The sequence below is a fragment of the Anabrus simplex genome, chromosome 11 (assembly GCF_040414725.1).
Source record: "Anabrus simplex isolate iqAnaSimp1 chromosome 11, ASM4041472v1, whole genome shotgun sequence".
Classification (NCBI taxonomy): Eukaryota; Metazoa; Arthropoda; class Insecta; order Orthoptera; family Tettigoniidae; genus Anabrus; species Anabrus simplex.
In genome coordinates this window covers 97,787,476-97,799,543 of record NC_090275.1, presented here as the reverse complement: position 1 = coordinate 97,799,543, position 12,068 = coordinate 97,787,476, and positions in this window count along the sequence as shown.

Here is a 12,068-nt window from a genome sequence, read left to right as displayed (position 1 = left end):
GTGCAGACTACAAAAAATGGGATGTACATAAGAAAATCCAGACAAGAAATCAACTCTAAGAAAGAGAAGATCACGGACACAATGAGCAAACGCAGGGCTCGCTTCTACGGTTACTTAAGACGGATGGACGACTCTCAATTGTACCAGGAAGGCATAGGCCCTGACACATACGAGTTATAAATCTTTATTCATGTGTGAACGGCTAAGTTCCGATGCAAAAACAGCTGTGTGAGAGAAGGTTATCGTTCTCACTGCACTGCGTGAGGGAGAGCGCATGAGTGGTGCAAGGTTAAGTGACGTTAGCACTGCATGTAGCTTCCCTCCCCTCAGAATTCTCCCGAAACCATTTTTGAACTTTTTAACGCCTGGATCAATTAGCATGAGACCAACACTAAATTGTAGCCCATATTCTGAAAGTACATCCCTGCAAATTTGAGATCAATCCGTCCAGTGGTTTCCAAGATATAACAAGTTAAAGTTTGGGAAGTATTATCACCCCTTCATCACCTGATTCCGAGCACTGCTCGCAGCAAGGTATAAATAGGTCAACGAACCGAGGTTATAGCCAGTGTGTTCTGCGATTATGACAGAAGGACAGTATGCTCCGTCGCGATCCGCGAGGACGTAGAAGTCACACTCGAACACTTTGATATTGTGCGAAGACGTTGCAAGTAAAGTTTCTGCCGCGTCGCGACGAAGGAAATGTTCTAAAATTTTCTCCGACAAAATCGTCGTTATATAATATTTAGGAGTGTGTTAACCGAGTGAAGTTATAATAGAAATTCTGAATTGAAGTGTCAAGTATTTCATTTATCAGTAAACGATATTGCGGACTTTATCATTTTCACGTAACTCTGGCTGTGACAATATTCTAAGACATTGCGTGTGATAAACTAAACTTCTAATTTGTGACCATTTTAATGATTCTGAGACACATTTCTCCTATACTAGTACAATTGTGGACTGTGTGAGATTCCAATAAACATTCACCAAATAACAAGGCTAAATGTGACTGTTTTTTCGTGTATTCTCTCGAACTTTCGATCACCACTACGAGAAACTAACTGAATGTTAAGAACTTTTTATGACAATATTAAGTCGTACGGACTCGTGTTATGCAAATTCATTCATAAAATCTTCTCAATCTATGAACAGTATTATTCCAGAGACTGTTGTAGAGACTGGTGTTAATGACATTTTTTCAAGTGTTTTATGGACTGTGATGATTATTCTACGGTCGAACCTCAGATATAATCAGTGACTATTATGAACTGTGACAGTGTTAAATCTTAATTCTATAAACTATGTGTGTAAAAAACTGTGTTTTCCATGTTGAAAACGATTGTAAGTCATTACTTCATTAACCTAACTTACAAATCATACTGTAGCATAGACTGTGATATTCTAAATCACGTATTCATCAGCGTAATACAAACGTGAGAATACTAACTGTGCATTGAGACTTGTGTCAGTGTATGATACTAATCTTAATGATAACTGAGAGCTCCATAGTGCCAATTGAACTTTCCGTGTTCCGACATTATCTCAAAGAACATCGGAAATCTTGGCAAAGTGTTTTGAGATTCTGCTGCATCGAAAGTCATTTCCAGCGTGGGATTAACTTGGTTTCACGATCATGGTACCCATCGAGGGACGTCGACGAGGGATATTGACGTGGTAACTTGTCACGCTGCTGGTGCTGAGTTCGAGCCTTAGCTGCACGCTGCAGAAAGTTCCAGCCACCAAGCCGCAGGACAGCACAACACCAACACTTATAAGCAGATTCCAGGTGATCTCATATTTTGAGTGAGTAATTCCACTAACTGACTTTTAACATAGCACTCACTCAATCATAGTGCTCCAACAACAGAAAAGTACTTCGTATGAATTTCAGTTTGCTGTTCATAATAATTCAAGAAGGCTTCATATCTTGTTCTTGAACTGTAAATTTCTTTCTAAAATCTCTTGTAACTTGAAATAATTTCATGTAGATGAACTCTAGGGTTTGCAAGTGTTCTATTTTGTCTTTCAACTTAGATGAACTGTAGGAATATACAGCAAGTGATCAAATAATTTTTTAATTTGAACTATCAACTTATTCATGAAAGTGTGTGTTAATATTATGTTCAAAAACATTGGAAAAACTGTAGGCTTGCATCACAAGTGATGGATTTAATGAAATTCAAGTTGCAAAGTGCTATTTTGGTATTTAAATCCATATTACGTCCGCCTCTGTGGTGTAGTGGTTAGCGTGATTAGCTGCCACCCCCGGAGGTCCGGGTTCGATTCCCGGCTCTGCCACGAAATTTGAAAAGTGGTACGAGGGCTGGAACGGGGTCCACTCAGCCTCGGGAGGTCAACTGAGTAGAGGTGGGTTCGATTCCCACCTCAGCCATCCTGGAAGTGGTTTTCCGTGGTTTCCCACTTCTCCTCCAGGCGAATGCCGGGATGGTACCTAACTTAAGGCCACGGCCGCTTCCTTCCCTCTTCCTTGCCTATCCCTTCCAATCTTCCCATCCCTCCACAAGGCCCCTGTTCAGCATAGCAGGTGAGGCCGCCTGGGCGAGGTACTGGTCATACTCCCCAGTTGTATCCCCCGACCAAGAGTCTGAAGCTCCAGGACACTGCCCTTGAGGCGGTAGAGGTGGGATCCCTCGCTAAGTCCGAGGGAAAAACCGAACCTGGAGGGTAAACAGATGATGATGATGATGATGATGATGATGATGAAATCCATATTAGATGAACTGTACGGTTTTTACGATCTCTAAGAAAGTGATATTTATTTTGGAAATTTTAATCCATTGGATGTCTCAGAACACAACATCGATATTTTATTTTGAATTTTTGAAAATATTAGCTGGAAACTTGAGTTTGAAGTTTCAACTGCAGGGTGATTTTCATGAATATTTTTAATAAATATTGTCAAAAAGATTTTATCATCTATTATTCGCCCTGCGATACTATCCATCTCTGTACCTGCTCCAATAAGAAACCGACCACTACCTGAGATCCTTCCCATGCTCTAGCCCCCTAATCATTTCCTGGTACACAATAGACAAAACGCATTTGCAACAATTTTGACTGAAAACCGAAAACAATTCCCTGGTACGTTGACGTCAAGAAGGACCTCGAGGAAATGGGCCTAGGACCAGATGAGCGCACAAACGAGAACTTTTCAGAATAAGCATCGTGACTTTTGGGACTTTCCAGGATGCCAAGTGGACAACTGGTGCAAAGTGGTCGGATGAACCCCGTGCGCGACACAGCGAGATAATTAAAACCCACGGAATCTATCGAAAATTGAGTAAGCACCAGAATGATTAGCGAATAATAATAATAATAATAATAATAATAATAATAATAATAATACCACTAGCCTGAAGCACTACACGCATCTGAAACATTGATCACTGGGGGCAGATTAAGGATTAAGGATGAACAAAAGCAAGCAAGAGAAATATTAAGGAAAAATGTTCGGACCAATCTGTACAGGGGGGATCTGGATGATAAGGAAATCTCATGACCTGTACCAACAGTGAGATAAAATCTCAGATACATTTAGGAAAAGACGTTTGAGAATTTGTGGACATATTCTCAGAAAGAGTAATCTGAGATTGACCGAAAGTATTCTGAACCTTGCCCTACCAATGAAAGTAAAAAGCAATTGGCTGCTCGAAATTGGGAAAGATCTTCAGGAAATAGGCATCACAGATGACATTGTGTTAGACAGATCTAAGTTCAGAAAATTAGTCGACAATCACCGCTTTACACATCATCCAAGCACTACCACCAACAAAACCTGGTTAAAAGATCGCATGAAAAGGCACAGCGAGAGGATGAAGAGATTCTTGGAGAAGAAAAAGGCAACGACCTCAGCTAAATAAATTAAATCGCGCTCCTTAATTAGGAATAGCATAATAATAATAATAATAATAATAATAATAATAATAATAATAATAATAATAATAATAATAATAATAATAATAATAATAATAATAATATTAATGAAGAATGTCAAGTGAATGTGAAGGAGAGATAGGTTCAACGGTTCTGTGTCCCCACCTTTCCATCTCGAGTCAACTGTTAATAATACACAGTTACAGCACACAGTAGAACTGAGCCCACTTAATATCCAGGTTAGAAAAATAAGAGCACAACAAAGTTAATAATTATTGTTATTATTCTTGAGAGGGCGGATCTCGACATGTGAGGCTAGTTAGGAGACCAGTAGCGGTGCTACCGGAGATTCAACGGTCTGAGCCTTCCTCATTACGGCCAGCAGAGAGCGCCGCAGTGGAACACTATCGTAAATACTGAGAGTTGGAGAGAGTCTTGCATTGTATCAGCCCAATGATGCTATATTTCATATCGGCAAAAGACACTGAGCTACTGAAATATAAAGAAAAACCCCATTTATTTGTCTTAGTCGGCGAATCACAACCGAGATAGTTATTTATTATGCTTTCGAAAGGGCCACCTGTGGACCACGATGTTCATCTTTTCCGCTTGGAGAGGGACGTGATGTTTGCACAGTACTCGCGCATTCTCTGGCTATGTTTCTCCCTTCTTTCCTTTGTCCAGAGGGCGCCTGTTTCCTTACAGGGTCGTCTCTCCTGAAACCTCTATTGTTTGATTATTCTTTTGAGAGGTGCTCGGTTTCTGATGTCGTTTTCAGATTCCCCCAGTTCCTGTATATCTCCCTTCATTTCTGTTAGCCATGGTGTCCCTATCCGGCTGTTCTTCCAGTAATTAAGAAGCCGGTAGGTCATCCTAGTTGAGTTCGTCCCCGTGACATATCCATAGAAAGTAAGACGCCACTTCATGGCTACATTTGTGATGTTTTAATTTTAACTATACAGCTTCTGGTTTGGTCGCCTTCTGTATTATTCGCTTGTGTTATTTTTGAAGGTAGTGTTACGTTTCCTCTCACACACAAAATAAAATAAACATATTATTATTATTATTATTATTATTATTATTATTATTATTATTATTATTAATCTGTTTACCTTCCAGGGTCGGTTTTTCCCTCGGACTCAGAGAGGGATCCCACCTCTACCGCCTCAAGGGCAGTGTTCTGGAGCTTCAGACTCTGGGTCGGGGGATACAACTTGAGAGGATGATCAGTACCTCGCCCAGGCGGCCTCACCTGCTATGCTGAACATGGTCCTTGCGGGGGATAGGAAGATTGGAAGGGATAGATAAGGAAGAGGGAAGGAAGCGGCCGTGGCCTTATGTTAGGTACCATCCCGGCATTTGCCTGGAGGAGAAGTGAGAAACCACGGAAAACCACTTCCAGTATGGCTGAGGTGGGAATCGAACCCACCTCTACTCACCTCTACCTATACTCTAATTGTGTTCTTACCAGAGATGTATACGCCCTCTGCTTTACATCCTTATCACAGTCCCTAAATAACCTCATTACTTGAAGCAGAGTACGCCTCTGTGGTTAGTGTGATTAGCTGCCAACCCCGGAGGCCCGGGTTCGATTCCCGGCTCTGCCACGAAATTCGAAAAGTGGTACGAGGACTGGAACGGGGTCCACTCGGCCTCGGGACGTCAACTCAGCAGAGGAGATTCGATAACCACCTCAGCCATCCTCGAAGTTTTTTCCGTAGTTTCCCCACTTCACCTCCTATCAAATGCCGGGATGGTACCTAACCTAAGGCCACAGCCGCTTCCTTCCCTCTTCCTTGTCTCTCCATTCCGATCTTACCATTCATCCCACAAGGCCCCTGTTTAGCATAGCAGGTGAGGCGGCCTGGGCGAGGTACTGGTTCTCATTCGCAATTGTATCCCCCGACCCAAAGTCTCGCGCACCTGGAGACTGCCCTTGAAGCGGTAAAGGTGGAATCCTTCGCTGCGTCCGAGGGAACGACCGAACTCCGCTTCAAGTCTTTCTTTCTTAAGAACAGTGCGCGAAGTGATTGCAATACGGTAAAGTGTCATTTTACGTACTGCGGCTCCTTAGCCCAATTGTCAGCGTTGAGACCTTCAGTTCAGGATGTCCCAGGTTCGATTCCCGGTCGGATGGAGGATTTTCATCGCGTCTGATTAAATCTTCTGCCTTGTGCAGTGGGTAATTGAGTTTGGCCCAACAGAATACATCACGCCACCAAGCACAATAGAAACACGCAAAGGCGATTACATCCCTCCATATAGTGCTGACGTCAGGAAGGTCATCAGGCCTTAAAACAGGGCTAAATGAACATGTCTGACACAGTTCATACCCGCGAACCCACAGGTGGCAGAAGAATAAGAAAGTGTCATTTTTCGTACTCCTTTGAGCACGGAAAGAAGGCAATTAGTAATTATTTTTCACAATTTCCCACTAAACAATTGTCTCAAATGTTCACACTTTGATTCTTTTCTTCATCGTAAACTTGTGGAACTCGCTGATACGAATCAAACGACTTGCTACAGCGCCGGAGTCCAGAGCTACACAGAGAGTAAGAGCTAAACTAAGCTAAGCAATGCCAAGGTACATTTTACAGATCGCCAAGGAGGCGATTTTCATAGCTGTAGCTGTCTCTGCGCATGCGCAAGATCACTTTTTTACCCGGCATCTAGTAAATAGTCGTTTAATGGGAGTGAATTTCTTGAATTACCTCAATAGGTAGCTATGAAGGCCCTTCAGGAACTCTGAAAAGTGGTGGCAAAAGGGGCTCTGGTTAAGACGCAGCAGGTCGTTATGCTACTTAGGTTCCAAAATGGGTAAAATATAAATATGTAAATAAATTCAATGTTAATTTTAATCTTATACCAGTTGTATAGTATTATTAGAAGTAATTTCACATACCGTACTGTATATGAGTTGACTATGTTTGTAAGATATTATAAGTAGAATTTTGTAAACAATATAAATTTATTAAGGATGATGTGTGTGTTTAATAGGAAAAATTATTAGCGTAAATTGTATAATATTGTATTCTAGGAGAATTTTCTTCGTCTCCTGTTAATTTAAAATTTAGTGCTTGACAATAATGTATTTTAGTGTACCATTTGCCACCGAGGTAGACACCTCATTTGCAAATAAAGAGATTAGATTAGATTAGATTAGATTAGATTAGATTAGATTTGATTTTATTTTATTTGATTTGATTTGATTTGATTTGATTTGATTTGATTTGATTTGATTTGATTTGATTTGATTTGATTTGATTTGATTTGATTTGATTTGATTTGATTTGATATCGCTTAATTGTTTCTGTGTTTGTTAATGATCATGGAAAGCGGACGAAATGAAGGAAGACTGATTGAAGAGACACAGAAATACCCTTGTCTGTCAAGTTATCAAAGATACAGTAGAACCCCGTTTATCTGAAATAAAAGGGGCGGAGCCACTTCGGTTGACGCGTTTTTTTCGGATGACACACAGTAAATATCTTCGGAAGTTAAATGTTGAAATAAAAATGCATAAACTCTGTTAAGAAAAGGTGCATACTGTATATTAAATTAAAATATTTACATAATATCACTCATTGTATAAAATCAGTGATTTTCTTCTGAATTTTCTTGGTGCAGCGCTGTCGTGCAGCTACAACGCGCCACTGTTTATCAACCATATATCAGCTGTAGATTCATTGCTTTGTTCAACAAAGCGCAAAGCAATCCGAAATAATGAAACCATTTTTTGTTACCATTGAACTGAATACCGTATACAGTAATTTTATTACAGTAATGTAATTAAAGCGTGTGGTACTGTATTTTAACAAAAATTCTAAATCAATCTTTACCTCCAATGCATTAAATCTATCATCTGCTGTAACTCGCTTCCCAGAACTGCTATTGTCAAGGTCGGAGTCATCTGCATTATCTTCATGACGAATAATACAGTAATAATAATAATAATAATAATAATAATAATAATAATAATAATACAGTAATAATAATTCCTGCTTGTTCAAGAAAAAGTATATTATGGAACGAGCTAGAGCGTAAGAATCTGTTTTGTTTTATGCTATAGGTGCATTCTGGCATGAGTCATAATATAAAAATAGGGTAAGCTCTCAGCACATATAGCAAGATAATTACTAATATCAACGGCTAAGAACGAGAGGGTAAAAACAAAATATAAAAACATTTTGCAAGAGCATTTCGGTTCAGTTAAGCGGGGTTCTACTGTAATCAGAAAGACAACTGTTGCCAAGAAATAAATTAAATTCTGGAGATTGATTGTAGCTAACATTTATTGCTTTTATATATATATTTAGCCTACGTTCCATATTTTGCTTATTATCGTCGTCAGCAACAGAGGGGAGTTCGTGAAAGTGTTCCTAATTGAGGTGAAAATAATGTTTAATTCATCATTTCTATGCAATGCTTAATTCAAATAATGGGATTCACCAGGAATTATTCTCCTTGCAATTTCACGTATACAGAAGCTTTTCGTCTTTCTGTTTTTTCTCTTTCTTCTTCTTTCACGACAGAGGCCAATAAAAATGCCTTTTCTTCAATAAATCCGTCATTTTTAAACGGCTGCCTAACATAGTTTAGCTTAGCTTCTTATTCGTGACATAGCACAACACAGCTTGGCATTACTTAGCTTAGCGTAGCTTGTCTTAGCTTTCCGTGCGTCGTTGTCTTTAGCCGGGCCTAAAGATGGCAGCACTATTGCATCATTGGATGACGTCATACCTAGCTCGCACTCCTGTTGCTAGGTTACACTGCTCCATCCTTTTTGCAACACAATACTGAACACTGCCGGCGTACGAGTGGTGTGTAAATTATTTTGAATATTAAGTTTCAAATTTTTAAAGCGAAAATATAGACATAATCTAAGTTCCATGTCTTCACTGGACTCTCTACCAAATTCTCCTTACGGACTTACCCATAAAGGGGAAATATTATTTTTTCGTTCTTAACATCTAGTGTTCTGAAGTACAACAGCACAATTAATTACGGAGTGGCCTCCTCCCGGCCAATGCGTGATCCATCACAGTTCCGGCTGGGTGTGCTCGACATCATCTGTTTATTTCTGACAGACCAGAGCAACTTGCTTGCTTCTTGTCTCTGCACTCCAAACGATTTAATTAGAAATAACAGCCAGTTCTTTTGTTGTTTCTCAGACTTGTTTTACAAGCCACTTGCTTACTAGCAAGATACTGGCCTGAAATATTAGCAGAATACGGACTAAGATTTTTACTTTCTGCTTTATGTCCCACCGACACAGGTAGGTTTAATGGCGACGATGGGACAGGAAAATGCTAGGAGTGGGAAGGAAGCGGCCGTGTCTTTAGTTAACCCACAACCTTAGTATTTGCCTGATGTGAAAGTCGGACACCACAGAAAACCATCTTCAGGGCTGCCGACAGTGTGGGTTCGAATCCAGTATCTCCCGAATGCAAGCTGATAGCTACGTGGTCCGAACCGCGGGACAGAGAATTAAGAAATGTAATGGCGATTATTGTTTTAGGGGGAAGTACAATAGTTATTTACGTTACGAGGTCCGAAAGTGAGATTTTACTTATGAATTGAGTTTAGGAAAGTAATGCGTGAAGCACTTTCGCTCATTTAACATACAGTATTTTACTTCATACTCCGCTTCACTTCATTTCATTCAGCACTGACGAGCACTTACGGCTGCCGCCAAGGTGGAAGGTTTCCCGTCAAGTGTTTACCTAATCTTATCACAAGTGACTTCAAGAAATTTCGAAATTTACTGACCATCTTCCTTGGTAAATTATTCCAGTCCCTATTTCCTCTTCCTATAATTTAATATTTACCCCCAACGTGTCCGACTGAATGGTCAGCGTACTGGCCTTCGGTTCAGTGGATCCCGGGTTCGATTCCCGGCCGAGTCGGGAATTTTAACCTTCATTGGTTAATTTCAGTGGCTCGGGGGCTGGGTATTTGTGCTGTCCCAAACATCCCTGCAACTCACACACCACACATAACATTATCCTCCACCACAGTAAGAGGCAGTTACTTACACATGGCAGATGCCACCCACCCTCATCGGAGGGTTTGCCATGCAAGGGCTGCACCCGGCTAGAAATAGCCACACGAAATTATTATTACCCCAACGTGTCCTCTTAAATTTCAGTCGTGTTCGTTCCTACATTTAAAATCTCCGCTCAACTTTATTCGTCTACTCATGTCAGTCTACGCTATGTCTCCAATGGCAGCTCGGAACATAACTGTTTCGTTGGAAATCACCCAGAACATATCGTGCTGCTTTCCTTTGATTTGTTTTTCAAATTCTCGAATCAAGTATGTAGTCCTGGTGAGGGTCCCTTCCACTGGAGCCATATTGTAATTAGCATCTTACCAGAAAGGAGCCTCCGTGGCTCAGACGGCAGCGCGTCGACCTCTTACCGCTGGATACCGTGGTTCAAATACCGGGCACTCCATGTGAGATTTGTGCTGGACAAAGCGGAGGCGGGACAGGATTTTCTCCGGGTACTCCGGTTTTCCCTGTCATCTTTTATTCCAGCAACACTCTCCATTCCCATGTCATAGCATCTATCATTCATTAACAAATCACTTTGGGAGTGGTGACCCCATCGTACTAACAGCCTATATCTGCTTCATTCATTACATCCCTGACCCGGTCAATGACTGGAAAACAGGTTGTAGGTTTTCATTTTCATCTTACTAGAAACTTATACGCCCTCTGCTTTACATCGTTACTACAACCTCTAAATACCGTCACAACCATGCGAAGTGATCTGTAACCGCTATTTCATTCATCCATTTCCTAAAAGCAACACCTTTCTGATCAACCACTCGCCTCTGTCGTTTGCTGTCCTTTACAGTTTCATGGAATTGTCACACCCTAGTCTCTTCTCGATCTCTTCCAAGTACTTCTTCATTTCTTCCTCAACCCTTTCCTTTCAAAATGTCTTTTTTTACAAGTTACTTTACGTTGCACCGACGCAAATAGTTCATATATCGACAATGGGATAGGAAAGGGCTAGGGGAGGGAAGGAATCGTCTGTGGCCTTAGTTAAGGTACAGCCCCAGCATTTGCCTGGTGTGAAATTCGGAAGATATGGAAGATCATCTCAGTACTTACTTTTGGATGGTCTGGCCGCCGCCTCCTCCTCAGGCCCCTGGGATAGGCCTCCGCCTCACGGAATTTGCTGACTAAGAGTGCATGCTTAACCTTACTTAGCAGACGATTTGAAAAGTAGGGCGGTTGGCTAAGAGTGCGCCATTAACCTCACATGATGTTACGTTGGCTACGTGTTTAGGCTTAACCTCACAGACCACGGGTTCGACCCTAAGCTTAAGGGCGTTACCTTACAGACCCAAGATGATGCCAAGAAATGTAAGCTGAACCCAACTGCCAACGTGATTATGGTCAAGAGTGCGAACTTAACCTAATAGGCAGGGATTCGACTCCAATCTTAACCTCAGAGGCCCGGGATTCGACCCTTGGCTTAATCATAAAAGGGTGTTAGCTTTACAGGCTCAAGTCTGATGACCAAGTGTGCTAACTTAACCTAACTGCCAATGTGATTGTGGACAAGAGAGCTACCATAACCTAATATGAACGGATTTAACGCCGGGCTTAACCTTACAAGAGAGTCATAGACTCAAGTTTGAGATTCGATCCCAGCCTTAACCTAACTAGACAAGTTGAGGCATGGTCCAGGGGCTTTGATGCTGAGCTTGGTGGAAGCTAAACTTGAAACAAGATGGCGGCTAAATATTGTACTGTTAGGACTATGGAGATGGCGTAAGGCTTAGTACATGTGCTTTACTTATAAGAGGCCGTAACGTTGGAAGCTGACCTCGGAACAAGGTGGCGGTTACACATTAGACTACAAAGATGGTGTAAGGCTTAATACATGTGGTTAATTCGGGCACTGTATCTCTCAAATCAAAACGAACTTTCCGCGAAGATTGCCAACCGGAAATGATGCTTCACAGCCTTCTACAATACTCCTAAGTGTGATACTGTCAACTGCCTGACAAAACACACGTAAAGAGATCAGGGACGATAAAAATAACAATGCAATACATGTGCATATGTTAGCAATTTCGTGCACTTAGGTACAAAGTTGAACTAAATCCTTTTGGAACTATAAGCTAGCAATTTCAGCACAAAGGATTCCGTGCAT